A 20,635-nucleotide genomic window follows, 5' to 3' on the forward strand; every position below is an offset into this window, starting at 1 on the left:
TGAGTTAGCTTGAGTTAGCTTTAGCTAGCTTGAGTTAGCTTGAACTAGCTTGAGTTAGCTTGAGCTAGCTTGAGTTAGCTTGAGTTAGCTTGAGTTAGCTTTAGCTAGCTTGAGTTAGCTTGAACTAGCTTGAGTTAGCTTGAGCTAGCTTGAGTTAGCTTGAGTTAGCTTGAGTTAGCTTTAGCTAGCTTGAGTTAGCTTGAACTAGCTTGAGTTAGCTTGAGTTAGCTTGAGTTAGCTTGAGTTAGCTTGTCTTAGCTTTAGCTAGCTTGAGCTAGCTTGAACTAGCTTTAGCTACCTTGAGTTAGCTTGAGTTAGCTCGGGTTAGCTTGAGTTAGCTTGAGTTAGCTTGAGTTAGCTTGAGCTAGCTTGAGTTAGCTTGAGTTAGCTTGAGTTAGCTTTAGCTAGCTTGAGTTAGCTTGAACTAGCTTGAGTTAGCTTGAGCTAGCTTGAGTTAGCTTGAGTTAGCTTGAGTTAGCTTTAGCTAGCTTGAGTTAGCTTGAGTTAGCTTGAGTTAGCTTGAGTTAGCTTGAATTAGCTTGAGTTAGCTTGAGTTAGCTTTAGCTAGCTTGGGTTAGCTTGAGCTAGCTTGAGTTAGCTCGGGTTAGCTTGAGTTAGCTTGAGTTAGCTTTAGCTAGCTTGAGTTAGCTTGAGTTAGCTTGAGTTAGCTTGAGTTAGCTTTAGCTAGCTTGAGTTAGCTTGAGCTAGCTGAGTTAGCTTGAGTTAGCTAGCTTGAGCTTGAGCTAGCTAGCTAGCTTGAGCTTGAGCTAGCTAGCTCGCTTGAGCTTGAGCTTGAGCTAGCTAGCTTGAGCTTGAGCTAGCTAGCTAGCTTGAGCTTGAGCTTGAGCTAGCTGGCTTGAGCTTGAGCTAGCTAGCTTGAGCTTGAGCTAGCTAGCTAGCTAGCTTGAGCTTGAGCTTGAGCTAGCTAGCTAGCTTGAGCTAGCTATCTAGCTTGAGCTTGAGCTAGCTAGCTAGCTTGAGCTTGAGCTTGAGCTTGAGCTAGCTGGCTTGAGCTTGAGCTAGCTAGCTTGAGCTTGAGCTAGCTAGCTAGCTTGAGCTTGAGCTTGAGCTAGCTGGCTTGAGCTTGAGCTAGCTAGCTTGAGCTTGAGCTAGCTAGCTAGCTTGAGCTTGAGCTTGAGCTAGCTAGCTAGCTAGCTTGAGCTTGAGCTTGAGCTTGAGCTAGCTAGCTTGAGCTTGAGCTAGCTAGCTAGCTTGAGCTTGAGCTTGAGCTAGCTAGCTTGAGCTTGAGCTTGAGCTAGCTAGCTTGAGCTTGAGCTTGAGCTAGCTAGCTTGAGCTTGAGCTTGAGCTAGCTAGCTTGAGCTTTGAGCTTGAGCTAGCTAGCTAGCTAGCTTGAGCTTGAGCTAGCTAGCTTGAGCTTGAGCTAGCTAGCTAGCTTGAGCTTGAGCTTGAGCTAGCTGGCTTGAGCTTGAGCTAGCTAGCTTGAGCTTGAGCTAGCTAGCTTGAGCTTGAGCTAGCTAGCTAGCTTGAACTTGAGCTAGCTAGCTAGCTTGAGCTTGAGCTTGAGCTAGCTAGCTAGCTTGAGCTTGAGCTTGAGCTAGCTGGCTTGAGCTTGAGCTAGCTAGCTTGAGCTTGAGCTAGCTAGCTTGAGCTTGAGCTAGCTAGCTAGCTTGAACTTGAGCTAGCTAGCTAGCTTGAGCTTGAGCTAGCTAGCTAGCTTGAGCTTGAGCTAGCTAGCTAGCTTGAGCTTGAGCTTGAGCTAGCTAGCTTGAGCTTGAGCTTGAGCTAGCTAGCTAGCTTGAGCTTGAGCTAGCTAGCTTGAGCTTGAGCTAGCTAGCTTGAGCTTGAGCTAGCTAGCTAGCTTGAGCTTGAGCTAGCTAGCTAGCTTGAACTTGAGCTAGCTAGCTAGCTTGAGCTTGAGCTAGCTAGCTAGCTTGAGCTAGCTAGCTAGCTTGAGCTTGAGCTTGAGCTAGCTAGCTTGAGCTTGAGCTAGCTAGCTAGCTTGAGCTTGAGCTAGCTAGCTAGCTTGAGCTTGAGCTAGCTAGCTAGCTTGAGCTTGAGCTTGAGCTAGCTAGCTTGAGCTTGAGCTTGAGCTAGCTAGCTAGCTTGAGCTTGAGCTAGCTAGCTTGAGCTTGAGCTAGCTAGCTTGAGCTTGAGCTAGCTAGCTAGCTTGTGCTTGAGCTAGCTAGCTAGCTTGAGCTTGAGCTTGAGCTAGCTAGCTTGAGCTTGAGCTAGCTAGCTTGAGCTTGAGCTAGCTAGCTTGAGCTTGAGCTAGCTAGCAAGCTTGTGCTTGAGCTAGCTAGCTAGCTTGAGCTTGAGCTTGAGCTAGCTGGCTTGAGCTTGAGCTAGCTAGCTTGAGCTTGAGCTAGCTAGCTTGAGCTTGACCTAGCTAGCTAGCTTGAACTTGAGCTAGCTAGCTAGCTTGAGCTTGAGCTAGCTAGCTAGCTTGAGCTTGAGCTAGCTAGCTAGCTTGAGCTTGAGCTTGAGCTAGCTAGCTTGAGCTTGAGCTTGAGCTAGCTAGCTAGCTTGAGCTTGAGCTAGCTAGCTTGAGCTTGAGCTAGCTAGCTTGAGCTTGAGCTAGCTAGCTAGCTTGAGCTTGAGCTAGCTAGCTAGCTTGAACTTGAGCTAGCTAGCTAGCTTGAGTTTGAGCTAGCTAGCTTGAGCTTGAGCTAGCTAGCTTGAGCTTGAGCTAGCTAGCTAGCTTGAAGCTAGCTTGAGCTTGAGCTAGCTAGCTAGCTTGAGCTTGAGCTAGCTAGCTAGCTTGAGCTTGAGCTTGAGCTAGCTAGCTTGAGCTTGAGCTTGAGCTAGCTAGCTAGCTTGAGCTTGAGCTAGCTAGCTTGAGCTTGAGCTAGCTAGCTTGAGCTTGAGCTAGCTAGCTAGCTTGAGCTTGAGCTAGCTAGCTAGCTTGAACTTGAGCTAGCTAGCTAGCTTGAGCTTGAGCTTTGACGCTAGCTAGCTTGAGCTTGAGCTAGCTAGCTAGCTTGAGCTTGAGCTTGAGCTAGCTAGCTAGCTAGCTTGAGCTTGAGCTTGAGCTTGAAGCTAGCTAGCTTGAGCTTGAGCTAGCTAGCTAGCTTGAGCTTGGGCTTGAGCTAGCTAGCTTGAGCTTGAGCTTGAGCTAGCTAGCTTGAGCTTGAGCTTGAGCTAGCTAGCTTGAGCTTGAGCTTGAGCTAGCTAGCTTGAGCTTGAGCTTGAGCTAGCTAGCTAGCTAGCTTGAGCTTGAGCTAGCTAGCTTGAGCTTGAGCTAGCTAGCTAGCTTGAGCTTGAGCTTGAGCTAGCTGGCTTGAGCTTGAGCTAGCTAGCTTGAGCTTGAGCTAGCTAGCTTGAGCTTGAGCTAGCTAGCTAGCTTGAGGCTTGAGCTAGCTAGCTGACTTGAAGCTTGAGCTTGAGCTTGAGCTTGAGCTAGCTAGCTAGCTTGAGCTTGAGCTTGAGCTAGCTGCTTGAGCTTGAGCTAGCTAGCTTGAGCTTGAGCTAGCTAGCTTGAGCTTGAGCTAGCTAGCTAGCTTGAACTTGAGCTAGCTAGCTAGCTTGAGCTTGAGCTAGCTAGCTAGCTTGAGCTTGAGCTAGCTAGCTAGCTTGAGCTTGAGCTTGAGCTAGCTAGCTTGAGCTTGAGCTTGAGCTAGCTAGCTAGCTTGAGCTTGAGCTAGCTAGCTTGAGCTTGAGCTAGCTAGCTTGAGCTTGAGCTAGCTAGCTAGCTTGAGCTTGAGCTAGCTAGCTAGCTTGAGCTTGAGCTAGCTAGCTAGCTTGAGCTTGAGCTAGCTAGCTTGAGCTTGAGCTAGCTAGCTAGCTTGAGCTTGAGCTTGAGCTAGCTAGCTTGAGCTTGAGCTAGCTAGCTAGCTTGAGCTTGAGCTAGCTAGCTAGCTTGAGCTTGAGCTAGCTAGCTAGCTTGAGCTTGAGCTAGCTAGCTAGCTTGAGCTTGAGCTTGAGCTAGCTAGCTAGCTTGAGCTTGAGCTAGCTAGCTTGAGCTTGAGCTAGCTAGCTTGAGCTTGAGCTAGCTAGCAAGCTTGTGCTTGAGCTAGCTAGCTAGCTTGAGCTTGAGCTTGAGCTAGCTAGCTTGAGCTTGAGCTAGCTAGCTTGAGCTTGAGCTAGCTAGCTTGAGCTTGAGCTAGCTAGCAAGCTTGTGCTTGAGCTAGCTAGCTAGCTTGAGCTTGAGCTGAGCTAGCTAGCTTGAGCTTGAGCTAGCTAGCTTGAGCTTGAGCTAGTAGCTTGAGCTTGAGCTAGCTAGCTAGCTTGAACTTGAGCTAGCTAGCTAGCTTGAGCTTGAGCTAGCTAGCTAGCTTGAGCTTGAGCTAGCTAGCTAGCTTGAGCTTGAGCTTGAGCTAGCTAGCTTGAGCTTGAGCTTGAGCTAGCTAGCTAGCTTGAGCTTGAGCTAGCTAGCTTGAGCTTGAGCTAGCTAGCTTGAGCTTGAGCTAGCTAGCTAGCTTGAGCTTGAGCTAGCTAGCTAGCTTGAACTTGAGCTAGCTAGCTAGCTTGAGTTGAGCTAGCTAGCTTGAGGCTTGAGCTAGCTACGCTTGAGCTTGAGCTAGCTAGCTAGCTTGAACTTGAGCTAGCTAGCTAGCTTGAGCTTGAGCTAGCTAGCTAGCTTGAGAGCTAGCTAGCTAGCTTGAGCTTGAGCTTGAGCTAGCTAGCTTGAGCTTGAGCTTGAGCTAGCTAGCTAGCTTGAGCTTGAGCTAGCTAGCTGTGAGCTTGAGCTAGCTAGCTGAGCTTGAGCTAGCTAGCTAGCTTGAGCTTGAGCTAGCTAGCTAGCTTGAACTTGAGCTAGCTAGCTAGCTTGAGCTTGAGCTAGCTAGCTAGCTTGAGCTAGCTAGCTAGCTTGAGCTTGAGCTTGAGCTTGAGCTAGCTAGCTTGAGCTTGAGCTAGCTAGCTAGCTTGAGCTTGAGCTAGCTAGCTTGAGCTTGAGCTAGCTAGCTAGCTTGAGCTTGAGCTGAGCTAGCTAGCTTGAGCTTGAGCTAGCTAGCTAGCTTGAGCTTGAGCTAGCTAGCTAGCTTGAGCTTGAGCTTGAGCTAGCTAGCTTGAGCTTGAGCTTGAGCTAGCTAGCTAGCTTGAGCTTGAGCTAGCTAGCTTGAGCTTGAGCTAGCTAGCTTGAGCTTGAGCTAGCTAGCTAGCTTGTGCTTGAGCTAGCTAGCTAGCTTGAGCTTGAGCTTGAGCTAGCTGGCTTGAGCTTGAGCTAGCTAGCTTGAGCTTGAGCTAGCTAGCTTGAGCTTGAGCTAGCTAGCTAGCTTGAACTTGAGCTAGCTAGCTAGCTTGAGCTTGAGCTAGCTAGCTAGCTTGAGCTTGAGCTAGCTAGCTAGCTTGAGCTTGAGCTTGAGCTAGCTAGCTTGAGCTTGAGCTTGAGCTAGCTAGCTAGCTTGAGCTTGAGCTAGCTAGCTTGAGCTTGAGCTAGCTAGCTTGAGCTTGAGCTAGCTAGCTAGCTTGAGCTTGAGCTAGCTAGCTAGCTTGAACTTGAGCTAGCTAGCTAGCTTGAGCTTGAGCTAGCTAGCTAGCTTGAGCTAGCTAGCTAGCTTGAGCTTGAGCTTGAGCTAGCTAGCTTGAGCTTGAGCTAGCTAGCTAGCTTGAGCTTGAGCTAGCTAGCTAGCTTGAGCTTGAGCCAGCTAGCTAGCTTGAGCTTGAGCTTGAGCTAGCTAGCTTGAGCTTGAGCTTGAGCTAGCTAGCTAGCTTGAGCTTGAGCTAGCTAGCTTGAGCTTGAGCTAGCTAGCTTGAGCTTGAGCTAGCTAGCAAGCTTGTGCTTGAGCTAGCTAGCTAGCTTGAGCTTGAGCTTGAGCTAGCTAGCTTGAGCTTGAGCTAGCTAGCTTGAGCTTGAGCTAGCTAGCTTGAGCTTGAGCTAGCTAGCAAGCTTGTGCTTGAGCTAGCTAGCTAGCTTGAGCTTGAGCTTGAGCTAGCTGGCTTGAGCTTGAGCTAGCTAGCTTGAGCTTGAGCTAGCTAGCTTGAGCTTGAGCTAGCTAGCTAGCTTGAACTTGAGCTAGCTAGCTAGCTTGAGCTTGAGCTAGCTAGCTAGCTTGAGCTTGAGCTAGCTAGCTAGCTTGAGCTTGAGCTTGAGCTAGCTAGCTTGAGCTTGAGCTTGAGCTAGCTAGCTAGCTGGAGCTTGAGCTAGCTAGCTTGAGCTTGAGCTAGCTAGCTTGAGCTTGAGCTAGCTAGCTAGCTTGAGCTTGAGCTAGCTAGCTAGCTTGAACTTGAGCTAGCTAGCTAGCTTGAGTTTGAGCTAGCTAGCTTGAGCTTGAGCTAGCTAGCTTGAGCTTGAGCTAGCTAGCTAGCTTGAACTTGAGCTAGCTAGCTAGCTTGAGCTTGAGCTAGCTAGCTAGCTTGAGCTTGAGCTAGCTAGCTAGCTTGAGCTTGAGCTTGAGCTAGCTAGCTTGAGCTTGAGCTTGAGCTAGCTAGCTAGCTTGAGCTTGAGCTAGCTAGCTTGAGCTTGAGCTAGCTAGCTTGAGCTTGAGCTAGCTAGCTAGCTTGAGCTTGAGCTAGCTAGCTAGCTTGAACTTGAGCTAGCTAGCTAGCTTGAGCTTGAGCTAGCTAGCTAGCTTGAGCTAGCTAGCTAGCTTGAGCTTGAGCTTGAGCTTGAGCTAGCTAGCTTGAGCTTGAGCTAGCTAGCTAGCTTGAGCTTGAGCTAGCTAGCCAGCTTGAGCTTGAGCTAGCTAGCTAGCTTGAGCTTGAGCTTGAGCTAGCTAGCTTGAGCTTGAGCTTGAGCTAGCTAGCTAGCTTGAGCTTGAGCTAGCTAGCTAGCTTGAGCTTGAGCTTGAGCTAGCTAGCTTGAGCTTGAGCTTGAGCTAGCTAGCTAGCTTGAGCTTGAGCTAGCTAGCTTGAGCTTGAGCTAGCTAGCTTGAGATTGAGCTAGCTAGCTAGCTTGTGCTTGAGCTAGCTAGCTAGCTTGAGCTTGAGCTTGAGCTAGCTGGCTTGAGCTTGAGCTAGCTAGCTTGAGCTTGAGCTAGCTAGCTTGAGCTTGAGCTAGCTAGCTAGCTTGAACTTGAGCTAGCTAGCTAGCTTGAGCTTGAGCTTGAGCTAGCTAGCTAGCTTGAGCTTGAGCTAGCTAGCTAGCTTGAGCTTGAGCTTGAGCTAGCTAGCTTGAGCTTGAGCTTGAGCTAGCTAGCTAGCTTGAGCTTGAGCTAGCTAGCTTGAGCTTGAGCTAGCTAGCTTGAGCTTGAGCTAGCTAGCTAGCTTGAGCTTGAGCTAGCTAGCTAGCTTGAACTTGAGCTAGCTAGCTAGCTTGAGCTTGAGCTAGCTAGCTAGCTTGAGCTAGCTAGCTAGCTTGAGCTTGAGCTTGAGCTTGAGCTAGCTAGCTTGAGCTTGAGCTAGCTAGCTAGCTTGAGCTTGAGCTAGCTAGCTAGCTTGAGCTTGAGCTAGCTAGCTAGCTTGAGCTTGAGCTTGAGCTAGCTAGCTTGAGCTTGAGCTTGAGCTAGCTAGCTAGCTTGAGCTTGAGCTAGCTAGCTTGAGCTTGAGCTAGCTAGCTTGAGCTTGAGCTAGCTAGCTAGCTTGAGCTTGAGCTAGCTAGCTAGCTTGAGCTTGAGCTAGCTGGCTTGAGCTTGAGCTAGATAGCTTGAGCTTGAGCTAGCTAGCTAGCTTGAGCTAGCTAGCTAGAGCTCGACCTATGAAAAGCTGCGCAAACACTTATTCTATAATAATTGCGAAAATTAAAAATTTCACAAGTGAAAAGCTGCATAAACAGTAATTCTATGTGTGGGGCATTATTAGGGGGAGGTGTCTTGTCAAAATATGGCTGGACTAAAGACCTCAACCCAGATAGGGTGGAAGGCCCTATGATCGGTCTGTTACTAATCGGTGACCGATAAAGACCTGACCAAGGCCTGTAGTAAGCTTGGTTAGGCATTACAGGAGATAACACTAAGACCGAGGGGTCTTAGAGAGCCCTCTAGCGGGGCGAATAGAGCTAGATCGAGCCTTGGGAAAGCTAGATCGAGCAGGACTGAAGCTAAAGGATAGACCGAGAGGTCTGTCTGGTCCTCCTAGAGAGGCCAAGAGAAAGTACGAGAAGCCAACTAAAGCTTGATCGGGCCTTCAGCAAGCACGACCGAGCTGTACCGGAGCTAACACTAAGACCGAGGGGTCTTAGAGAGCCCTCTAGCGGGGCGAATAGAGCTAGATCGAGCCTTGGGAAAGCTAGATCGAGCAGGACTGAAGCTAAACGATAGACCGAGAGGTCTGTCTGGTCCTCCTAGAGAGGCCAAGAGAAAAAACGAGAAGCTAACTAAAGCTTGATCGGGCCTTCAGCAAGCACGACCGAGCTGTACCGGAGCTAACACTAAGACCGAGGGGTCTTAGAGAGCCCTCTAGCGGGGCGAATAGAGCTTGATCAAGCCTTGGGCAAGCTAGATCGAGCAGGACTGAAGCTAAGCAAGAGACCGAGAGGTCTGTCTGGTCCTCCTAGAGAGGCCAAGAGAAAGTACGAGAAGCCAACTAAAGCTTGATCGGGCCTTCAGCAAGCACGACCGAGCTGTACCGGAGCTAACACTAAGACCGAGGGGTCTTAGAGAGCCCTCTAGCGGGGCGAATAGAGCTAGATCGAGCCTTGGGAAAGCTAGATCGAGCAGGACTGAAGCTAAACGATAGACCGAGAGGTCTGTCTGGTCCTCCTAGAGAGGCCAAGAGAAAGTACGAGAAGCTAACTAAAGCTTGATCGCGCCTTCAGCAAGCACGATTGAGCAAGACCGGAGCTAACACTAAGACCGAAGTGTCTTAGAGAGCCCTCTGGTGGGGCGAATAGAGCTAGATCGAGCCTTGGGAAAGCTAGATCGAGTAAGATTGAAGCTGAAAGAGTGTCAGAGGAGCAAATGAACCTCCAAAAAGTGAAAATCAAATTTTAGAAAAAACACAAGTTAAATACTGCATGGACAGTATTTCTATGTGTGGGGCATTATTAGGGGGAGGTGTCTTGTCAAAATATGGCTGGACTAAAGACCTCAACCCGGATAGGGTGGAAGGCCCCATGATCGGTCTGTTACTAATCGGTGACCGATAAAGACCTGACCAAGGCCTGTAGTAAGCTTGGTTAGGCATTACAGGAGTTAACACTAAGACCGAGGGGTCTTAGAGAGCCCTCTAGCGGGGCGAATAGAGCTAGATCGAGCCTTGGGAAAGCTAGATCGAGCAGGACTGAAGCTAAGCAAGAGACCGAAAGGTCTGTCTGGTCCTCCTAGAGAGGCCAAGAGAAAGTACGAGAAGCTAACTAAAGCTTGATCAGGCCTTCAGCAAGCACGACCGAGCTGTACCGGAGCTAACACTAAGACCGAGGGGTCTTAGAGAGCCCTCTAGCAGGGCGAATAGATCTAGATCGAGCCTTGGGAAAGCTAGATCGAGCAGGACTGAAGCTAAACGATAGACCGAGAGGTCTGTCTGGTCCTCCTAGAGAGGCCAAGAGAAAGTACGAGAAGCTAACTAAAGCTTGATCGGGCCTTCAGCAAGCACGACCGAGCTGTACCGGAGCTAACACTAAGACCGAGGGGTCTTAGAGAGCCCTCTAGCAGGGCGAATAGAGCTAGATCGAGCCTTGGGAAAGCTAGATCAAGCAGGACTGAAGCTAAACGATAGACCGAGAGGTCTGTCTGGTCCTCCTATAGAGGCCAAGAGAAAGTACGAGAATCTAACTAAAGCTTGATCGGGCCTTCAGCAAGCACGACCGAGCTGTACCGGAGCTAACACTAAGACCGAGGGGTCTTAGAGAGCCCTCTAGCAGGGCGAATAGAGCTAGATCGAGCCTTGGGAAAGCTAGATCGAGCAGGACTGAAGCTAAACGATAGACCGAGAGGTCTGTCTGGTCCTCCTAGAGAGGCCAAGAGGAAGTACGAGAAGCTAACTAAAGCTTGATCGCGCCTTCAGCAAGCACGATTGAGCAAGACCGGAGCTAACACTAAGACCGAAGTGTCTTAGAGAGCCCTCTAGTGGGGCGAATAGAGCTAGATCGAGCCTTGGGAAAGCTAGATCGAGTAAGATTGAAGCTGAAAGAGTGTCAGAGGAGCAAATGAACCTCCAAAAAGTGAAAATCAAATTTTAGAAAAAAACACAAGTTAAATACTGCATGGACAGTAATTCTATGTGTGGGGCATTATTAGGGAGAGGTGTCTTGTCAAAATATGGCTGGACTAAAGACCTCAACCCGGATAGGGTGGAAGGCCCTATGATTGGTCTGTTACTAATCGGTGACCGATAAAGACCTGACCAAGGCCTGTAGTAAGCTTGGTTAGGCATTACAGAAGATAACACTAAGACCGAGGGGTCTTAGAGAGCCCTCTAGCGGGGCGAATAGAGCTTGATCAAGCCTTGGGCAAGCTAGATCGAGCAGGACTGAAGCTAAACGATAGACCGAGAGGTCTGTCTGGTCCTCCTAGAGAGGCCAAGAGAAAGTACGAGAATCTAACTAAAGCTGGGTCGGGCCTTCAGCAAGCACGACCGAGCAGTACCGGAGCTAACACTAAGACCGAGGGGTCTTAGAGAGCCCTCTAGTGGGGCGAATAGAGCTAGATCGAGCCTTGGGAAAGCTAGATCGAGCAGGACTGAAGCTAAACGATAAACCGAAAGGTCTGACGGGTCCTCATAAGAGGCATGGAGAAAGATCTGATACTAAAGTACCTCTCGGAAGTAATAAAATATGCCTGATGAAGCCGGGTATGATGTTTGTTGTTTGATGGCATTCATCGATTAGGTCTGGTGGATTCCCCATTACTCCGAGTGGTACTAGTAGAGGCTCCTACAGGGGTGAGCAAAGCGAGATCAAGCCTTAGGCAAGCTAGATCGAGCAGAACTGAAGCTGAAAAGCAAAATAAATGACAGGTCTGTCCAAATCAATAAACTTGAAATCCAGTGTGGTCACCACGGGTCACGAGGTGAATTCCTAGCGATTGTCTGCTGAACGTATAGGAAGGCCCGAAACGAACGATAATTTCATTGCACAGTGGAGATACTATACGTTCAGGAGTAGCATACATCGGGTTTGATCTATGATCATGTCTGGTCTCCGAGGATCCACCGGGTTACCAACTGGCACCGCTGTACTGGGTGTAAAACTGGGCCACCTGAAGTCCCGGGTGTAAAACTAGGTGCCTCTGTGCCAAAGTAGCGGCTTGCGTAGTGCATTATGCCTCCGGCTTGCGAAATGGTTATAAGCAATAACAACAGGACGCCGCGGGGTGTTCACTTAAAGGAGTAACGTTCTCTCAAGGGAGGGGATCTAAAAATCTTGATAAAACATTTATTCTATGCAAAATTTGTGCGCAAATTTTGCAAAGTAAAAAGCTGCACTGTAGCAAATTCTATGTGTGTAGCATTATTAGGGAAGTGTTGTTTGATGGCACCTCTCTACTTGATGCACCAAAGAACTACCTTGATGGCTCATGACCGCTGGTAATCTGTCGTCGCTAGTAGTTCGGAACTGAGAACAAATATGTTCGCAAATTACAACAATTATACAGCATATTGCTGAATAAAGCAGAACCGAATAATACTCAGTGACTTTACACCAAGACTGACTAATGTCTGGATTGTATCGTCCTACTCGAGTAAGGCGAAGAAAAGCTAGAAAGATACGCTTTTCACAAAGCAGGCTTAATGCATGCAAACCAAGGAGGAAGGAGTGATGCCCCTCCTTATAATAAGCAGAACCAAATAAAGAACAGACAGCATCATCTGTACAGTGACCAAGAAGAGGTGAAACTTCTGTATGTGAAAAGGCAATTTGAGCGAGATTTATTAGCAGACTAGTATTATGTTGTTTCTAGTAGGCGAAAGCCGAAACATCAACATGTGAAAATCTGATATTAAATCCTCAATCATTTTCCCTAGTATTATACAGCTATGAGTAACCTTAATTGGACACGGCAATTATTGCTGACCGGTGAAACTTTCGCATGGGAAAGACACACACACTTCTTGACAAAGCAATAAGTATTATGCTGTTTCTAGTACGCGAAAGCAGAAACATCAGCATGTGAAAGTTGTGAAGTTGAAGAATTTTTGTGTTGAGTACGATGTTGTTACTAGTAACCATGTCGACAGCTGAGAACTGTTCTCTAACCAATAGAAGGTGAAACTTCTGTATGTGAAAAGGCAATTTGAGCGAGATTTCTTAGCAGACTAGTATTATGTTGTTTCTAGTAGGCGAAAGCCGAAACATCAACATGTGAAAATCTGATATTAAATCCTCAATCATTTTCCCTAGTATTATACAGCTACTAGTAGCCGTAATTGGTCAGGGAAACATTGTTGACCGGTGAAACTTCACATGGGAAAGACACACAAATTACTTGACAAAACAATAAGTATTATGCTGTTTCTAGTATGCGAAAGCAGAAACATCAGCATGTGAAAGTTGTGAAGTTGAAAAGTTTTTGTGTTGAGTACGGTGTTGTTACTAGTAACCATGTCGACAGCTGGAAAGCTGTTCTCTAACCAATAAAAGGTAAAACTTCTGTATCTGAAGAGGCGGCGTGATTGAGATTTTTAACAGACTAGTATTATGTTGTTTCTAGTAGGCGAGAGCCGAAACATCGACATGTGAACATCTGGTTTTTAAATCATGAGTCAATTCTCCCTAGTATGATACAGTTGTTAGCCGGTATTGGTAACAGTAGAACAGAGATTTGGAGGGCAAAACCTGCTCATGGGAAATGCTCACAGAGCGCTATCTACCAGTACACATAGTATTATGCTGTTTCTAGTACGCGCGAGCCGAAACATCAGCATGTGAAATGTGTAATCGTGGGTAACTCTAAGTGTGTAGAGTACTGTGTAGTAACTAGTAGCCATGCCAAAGCATGCATTGAAACTCTTCGTGATTTAAAAAGCTCAAAGCAAGATTGACGAGGCCGCAAGGCTATGTCTTTCTAAATTCGAACAAATCGAAAGATTGTTCAAAGTACAATTAAACTGATTGATCCTGTCAGTTGCCATATGCTTGTCTGAAAGACTAAGCCATGCATGTGCAAGCGAAGCTTGAAAAAGTGGAACCGCGAATGGCTCATTAAATCAGTTACTATCTATTAGTTGATTTGCAAGCTAAATGAATAACTGCGGTAACCCTGCAGCTAATGCATGCTGATTGTCCGACACTGTCGGAGACTTTTACAAGACTACACCGGGTGATTTGCTAAGTACAGACACATCCCGTGATGAGTCCTAGTAACTGAAAGATCCCAGATAGCTTCGGCTTGGGGACGGAACTTCCGAATTTCTGACCTATCAACCTATGATGGTAGTGTAACGGACTACCATGGTTGTGACGGGTAACGGGGAATCAGGGTTCGATTCCGGAGAGGGAGCCTTAGAAACGGCTACCACATCCAAGGAAGGCAGCAGGCACGCAAATTACCCACTCTCCGCACGAGGAGGTAGTGACTAGAAATAATGATATGAACCTTTATGGTTTGTAATCAGAATGGAATGGACTTAAAAGCTCCATTGATGAACGAGTAGAGGGCAAGTCTGGTGCCAGCAGCCGCGGTAATACCAGCATCTACAAGCGTATGCAATAGTTGCTGCGTTTAAAAAGCTCATAGTTGGATCTGTTTGAGTAGAACGGCAACATGGTCTTCAGTTAAATCTGTTGACTCGTTCCGCTCATCCTTCGCATCGAAGAAATAGTTTGCACTTAAATGTGACGAACTGTGGAAACGGTGTTTTCACCCTGAGAAAATTAGAGTGTTCAAAGCATCCTTTGGGATCGAATAATAAAGCATGGAATAATGGAGAATGACCCGCTACTCGATTGATGCCGGTTGGCTGAGTGCGGTAATGATTGAAAGGAACAGACGGGGGCATTTGTATTGCTACGTTAGAGGTGAAATTCTTGGATCGTGGCAAGACAAACTACTGCGAAAGCATTTGCCAAGAATGTTTTCATTAATCAAGAACGAAAGTCAGAGTATTGAAGAGGATTAGATACCCTCGTAATTCTGACCATAAACTATACCAACCTACAATTTGTCAAAGTCGATCTTGACTTGGCAAGAGATTAACCGGGAAACCAAAGTTTATTGGTTCCGGGGGAAGTATGGTTGCAAAATCGAAACTTAAAGGAATTGACGGAAGGGCACCACCAGGAGTGGAGCCTGCGGCTTAATTTGACTCAACACGGGAAAACTCACCCGGTCCAGACATCTTAAGGATTGACAGATTGAATATCTTTCATGATTATATGGGCGGTGGTGCATGGCCGTTCTTAGTTAGTGGAGTGATCTGTCTGGTTAATTCCGATAACGAACGAGATCTTCTCCATCTAAATAATGAAATTCACTATATGTGAATTCAAACACTTCTTAGAGGAACTATGCGGAATTAAATACCGCAGATGAAGTGAGGCTATAACAGGTCTGTGATGCCCTTAGATGTTCTGGACTGCACGCGCGCTACACTGTGTACTTTTAGATTGAGTACTCAGCCCTTGGTCCGAAATGGACTGGGCAATCAGAGAAAAGTACAGCGCTTCAAGGGGATCGTCTGTTGTAACTTGCAGACGTGAACCAGGAATTCCTGGTACTTATGAGTCAACAACTCATAGGGATTACGTCCCTGCCCTTTGTACACACCGCCCGTCGCTACTACTGATTGGATAGTTAAGCAAGAATTGCAAATTCCTACTGTTGGGACTTCGGTCTCCGGCAACGGGATGAAGCGGATCGAGCTTAATTGTCTAGAGGAAGTAAAAGTCGTAACAAGGTTTCCGTAGGGGAACCTGCGGAAGGATCAGTGATTGATTCCTTCGGGCATGGCTGCTGGTAGAGGCCATGTCTGTAGTGCGCATGACGCTCTGTCGCTAGAGATTGCTTGGCAACCAATCTCGAATTATGTATCGAGCTCAAAAACTACTTGTGTGGATACATAGTTCAGCAGTCATGGCAAGGGACTGCTTAAAGGGAGACTAGTTAGCAAAAGCAGCCTAGCAGAACTGCAGCTATCTAGATCTCAGAAGCTGGGTTATAGAAGCCCAGCTATAGACTTGTGAATGAGAAAGGCCTAAAAAGGTCCACAAGTCGCGTGGTTAGAACCGACACGCAAAAATCCCAGCGAGTGACAGAGCGTTGCGCTGTTCAGTGGGAAAGAGTTGAGCTACTCGGGGCGCCCACTGAACTTGCTCCGAGCCAAAGGCTCGAAAAAACACAGCTTAGCCTCAGATCCTTTACATAGAAGGCTAGCTAAAATAAACTTACCTTGGACGAGGGTAAAGTTTAGTCAGTTCTTAGGGGAGAGTAATCCACAGCTTCTCGCCCTCTGAACATTCTCCCAGATATGTAGGTCTGGGAGAGTCTCCTCCTGTTCTTCGGAATCTGGAGGTAGACAAAGACAGTACGATACGATCTTGCATCGGGATGACTAACCGATAATGATCATAATCTGACAATTTTTCCGGCTTGAGGCACCGGAGTCAGATTAAAGACACATACTGAACTAAAGGCGTATGTGCAAAGCTTGTCGGAGTGTAGAGAGTCAAGCTGAGTTGACTCGTCACGTGGTGATGACAACAGCCATGTGCAAAACACTCACAACTTTATCGTCTATGTGGAAAAGGTTGCTAACAGCGCTCTCTATGAGAGGCCCTCGCATATAACTATACGAGGAAAAGGCGATAGAGTTGTTTGAATGTGGGGCAGGTTCATCGACAAGCTAAGTTGATCACATTCTTGTTGTGGCATCCTACTAGAATTGGTCACGGTCTGCACCAACTCTCCCCAAGTTGGCCAGACTTAAAACTAGAAATAAGGTTTGCAGCTATGTGAACCTAGAAACTGTAAAGGAGTTGAAAGAACTTAAAGGAATTGAAAGAGGCCTTGAGGTATATCCTCTTGGTAAAGACCCACAAAAGCTCACAAAAGTGGCTTCGAAGGGCAAAACTGGTTCATCCAAAACAATTGGAGAGCTTAAAGCAGAACCAATTCGAATGAAACACTATTGGTGAAACTTCATCATGAGAACGTCACAAGCTGATCACGCTCTATGATATGACTAGTATTATGTTGCTTCTAGTAGGCTAAGCGCAAGCCGAAACATCAACATGTGAAAGTCGTAGAATTTTGCAATCAAACTGTGGCTAGTACTGTGATGTTACTAGTAACCTGGTGTTCCGTCATATGGCCAAGAGAGCATTTGAAGGCGAAACTTCTGCATGGGAAAGCTGCATCATGATCAAAATTTTATATCGAGTATTATGTTGACGTTAGTAGGCCTTGGCCGAAAACGCAGCATGTGAAAGGTATAGATAAAAGTTATTGTTGCAGTCAGTACTGTGTAGTTACTAGTAGCTGGATTTAAGCTCAAAATGAGACACTGTTGGTGAAACTTCATCATGAGAATGTCACAAGCTGATCAAGCTCTATGATATGACTAGTATTATGTTGCTTCTAGTAGGCTAAGCGCAAGCCGAAACATCAACATGTGAAAGTCGTAGAATTTTGCGATCAAATTGTGGCTAGTACTGTGATGTTACTAGTAACCTTGTGTTACGTCATATGGCCAAGAGAGCATTTGAAGGCGAAACTTCTGCATGGGGAAGCTGCATCATGAACAAAAGTTTATATCGAGTATTATGTTGACATTAGTAGGCCCTGGCCGAAAGCGCAGCATGTGAAAGGTATAGATAAAAGTTATCGTTGCAGTCAGTACTGTGTAGTTACTAGTAGCTGGATTTAAGCTCGAAATGAGACACTGTTGGTGAAACTTCATCATGAGAACGTCACAAGCTGATCACGCTCCATGATATGACTAGTATTATGTTGCTTCTAGTAGGCTAAGCGCAAGCCGAAACATCAACATGTGAAAGTCGTAGAATTTTGCGATCAAATTGTGGCTAGTACTGTGATGTTACTAGTAACCTTGTGTTACGTCATATGGCCAAGAGAGCATTTGAAGGCGAAACTTCTGCATGGGGAAGCTGCATCATGAACAAAAGTTTATATCGAGTATTATGTTGACGTTAGTAGGCCCTGGCCGAAAGCGCAGCATGTGAAAGGTATAGATAAAAGTTAGCGTTGCAGTCAGTACTGTGTAGTTACTAGTAGCTGGATTTAAGCTCGAAATGAGACACTGTTGGTGAAACTTCATCATGAGAACGTCACAAGCTGATCACGCTCTATGATATGACTAGTATTATGTTGCTTCTAGTAGGCTAAGCGCAAGCCGAAACATCAACATGTGAAAGTCGTAGAATTTTGCAATCAAACTGTGGCTAGTACTGTGATGTTACTAGTAACCTTTTCTTACGTCATATGGCCAAGAGAGCATTTGAAGGCGAAACTTCTGCATGGGGAAGCTGCATCATGAACAAAAGTTTATATCGAGTATTATGTTGACGTTAGTAGGCCCTGGCCGAAAGCGCAGCATGTGAAAGGTATAGATAAAAGTTATCGTTGCAGTCAGTACTGTGTAGTTACTAGTAGCTGGATTTAAGCTCGAAGTGAGACACTGTTGGTGAAACTTCATCATGAGAACGTCACAAGCTGATCACGCTCTATGATATGACTAGTATTATGTTGCTTATAGTAGGCTAAGCGCAAGCCGAAACATCAACATGTGAAAGTCGTAGAATTTTGCGATCAAATTGTGGCTAGTACTGTGATGTTACTAGTAACCTTGTGTTACGTCATATGGCCAAGAGAGCATTTGAAGGCGAAACTTCTGCATGGGGAAGCTGCATCATGAACAAAAGTTTATATCGAGTATTATGTTGACGTTAGTAGGCCCTGGCCGAAAGCGCAGCATGTGAAAGGTATAGATAAAAGTTAGCGTTGCAGTCAGTACTGTGTAGTTACTAGTAGCTGGATTTAAGCTCGAAATGAGACACTGTTGGTGAAACTTCATCATGAGAACGTCACAAGCTGATCACGCTCTATGATATGACTAGTATTATGTTGCTTCTAGTAGGCTAAGCGCAAGCCGAAACATCAACATGTGAAAGTCGTAGAATTTTGCAATCAAACTGTGGCTAGTACTGTGATGTTACTAGTAACCTTTTCTTACGTCATATGGCCAAGAGAGCATTTGAAGGCGAAACTTCTGCATGGGGAAGCTGCATCATGAACAAAAGTTTATATCGAGTATTATGTTGACGTTAGTAGGCCCTGGCCGAAAGCGCAGCATGTGAAAGGTATAGATAAAAGTTATCGTTGCAGTCAGTACTGTGTAGTTACTAGTAGCTGGATTTAAGCTCGAAGTGAGACACTGTTGGTGAAACTTCATCATGAGAACGTCACAAGCTGATCACGCTCTATGATATGACTAGTATTATGTTGCTTATAGTAGGCTAAGCGCAAGCCGAAACATCAACATGTGAAAGTCGTAGAATTTTGCGATCAAACTGTGGCTAGTACTTTGATGATGCTTGTAGCCAACCGAATTGGTTGAAAAGCCCAATAAGTAAGCTAACTTGGGAGAGCTTGTTGGAAACCAAATGCTACTAGATTGGTCCAAATACATCCTTCAACAGGGGATCACTTGGCTCGCTTTACGAAGAGGAGCACAGCTATATGTGTTAATTCGGTATGAATCGCAAGATTTGTTTACCGACCTCTCTAACGCAAAAGGCGGTCTCGGCTTCGGCTGTTGACTGCGTCCGATTCAGGGTTATATAACTCTCGATTGAACACATTGATGTTCTATTGTTGGTGCTTCCAATAAAATTGGAACACTTAAAGCAGAACCGATTCAAATAATAGCATTCTGATCAATGATTGCATTCCTTGATCAAGAACTGCTGGAGTCATTGTGATGGCGAATTTTCTTCATAAGAAAATTGCAAAGAGACGGAACTTAATGAGACTAGTATTATGTTGTTTCTAGTAAGCGGAAGCTGAAACAGCAACATGTGAAAATCAAGTTTTGTTCAATGATCTCGAGGCGATAAGTACTATGAAGCAACTAGTAGCCTAAGCATGACTCAGATTTGAGACAGTCAAAAAGACTGGCGAAACTTCTTCACATGAAAGTTACATAGAGAACTACAAATGTATACAGCGAGTATTATGTTGTTTCTAGTAGGCGAAAGCTGAAACATCAACATGTGAAAGTTGTCTGCAAACTGTAGAACGATATGTGATTAGTACTGTGCTGTTACTAGTAGCCAGTCTGACTGTAGAAGCCAAGACAAAGGGAAACTAATGCATCTGAAAAGGACAAGTTATGGAAAGGTATGCACGATAAGTATTATGTTGTTTCTAGTAAGCGGCAGCTGAAACATCAACATGTGAACGTCGTTGTGTACAGTAACCTAGAACTATATAGTCCTTAGTAACGTGCATTTACTAGTACCTGTAATTGGTATTCAGACTCAGGCAGTTTGGAATAGTTTGGCAAAGATGCACCAGAGAAAACTGGGATTTGATACAGAAATTGTTGAATACAAGTATTATGCTGCTTCTAGTAGGTTGAATCCGAAACATCAGCATGTGAAAATTGAAAACATTTCTGGTTCGAATTGTCACAAGTATTTGGTGATCTGAGTAGCCAAACTCACTACAACGCCAATTGAAGGCAAAAATTCTCAACGGGAAAAGCTATTCTCATTGAATGAGCTAACAAGACGAGTATTATGTTGCTTCTAGTAGGCGAAAGCCAAAACATCAACATGTGAAAGTCTTGCTGAACAAATTTAATGTTGTTGAGCTCAGTACCGTGTGAATTAGTAGCCATAATTGGCGAGCGAAAATTGAACTGGCGAAACTTCGTCTTTGGAAAATTGCAGATGCCGAGCACTTATTTTGCAACGAGTATTATGTTGACTGTAGTAAGCGAAAGCCGAAACAGCAACATGTGAAAGCTGTTGAAATTTGTGGTCATTTTGCAATAAGTACAAGGAGTGTAACTAGTAGCCAGGTCAAAATTTGGGATAAGAATGAGCAAAAATTCTGCATGAGAACAGTTGAAATTATGAAACTAAATTACAAAGACTAGTATTATGTTGTTTCGAGTACGCGAAAGCGGAAACATCAACATGTGAACGTTTGTAACGAAGTTTCGTTAATTTTCAGCCTAGTACTGAGCAAGAACGAGTAGCCTCATCTCCAATCCCACGCAAAATGTAGTGAAATATGTGAGTGAACCTTATTCACGGTGAGGGTTTCCCGAGGTCTGTATTGCAGCGAGTATTATGTTGCTTCTAGTAAGCGAAAGCTGAAACAACAACATTTGAAAGTTGGAATTAATGACTGAATGGAAACTTCGACCTGTGTTTGATAGTAGTAGCGAACAAAACTGCTGAATCGGTTTCTGTCTCATATTGGTCAGTGAACCAATTAAGAGACAATCAACTACATAACCTGAATTGGGCGAGAGAACCCCCTTAACTTAAGCATATCAGTAAGGGGAGGAAAAGAAATCAACTGAGAATCCCTTAGTAATGGCGAATGAACAGGGAAAAGCTCATCGGGAAGAGAAATGGCAACATTTCTCGGTGTCCGGTATGGTTTGATGCTAGACTGGTGAATTTGTCCTGATGTCTACTGGAAAGTAGCATCAAAGAAGGTGAAAATCCTGTAAAGGTCATTTTCGATACCAGTCATAATGGCTCATTCCTATGAGTAGAGTTGTTTGAAAGTGCAACTCGAAGCTGGAGATATGTCTCTCCAAAAGCTAATTATAAAGCGAGACCGATAGTAAACAAGTACCGTGAGGGAAAGTTGAAAAGCACTCTGAAGAGAGAGTGAAAAGTACGTGAAACTGTTGAAGGGGAACTGGAGTGAGCGTTACCATACT

The 20,635-nt window shown here is 45.7% G+C and overlaps 2 pseudogenes; both read left to right on the forward strand.

The window, feature by feature from the left end:
• Positions 1 to 18,359: 18,359 nt before the first annotated feature.
• LOC142356914 (5.8S ribosomal RNA) lies at positions 18,360 to 18,511 on the forward strand (annotated as a pseudogene).
• Positions 18,512 to 20,194: 1,683 nt separating this feature from the next.
• The window catches only part of LOC142356915 (large subunit ribosomal RNA), a pseudogene marked incomplete at its 3' end in the record, with an annotated part of 3,325 nt that continues 2,884 nt past the window's right edge, over positions 20,195 to 20,635 (forward strand).

This window comes from Convolutriloba macropyga, unplaced genomic scaffold, assembly GCF_964194025.1.
Source record: "Convolutriloba macropyga unplaced genomic scaffold, txConMacr16.3 SCAFFOLD_3791, whole genome shotgun sequence".
NCBI lineage: Eukaryota > Metazoa > Xenacoelomorpha > Acoela > Convolutidae > Convolutriloba > Convolutriloba macropyga.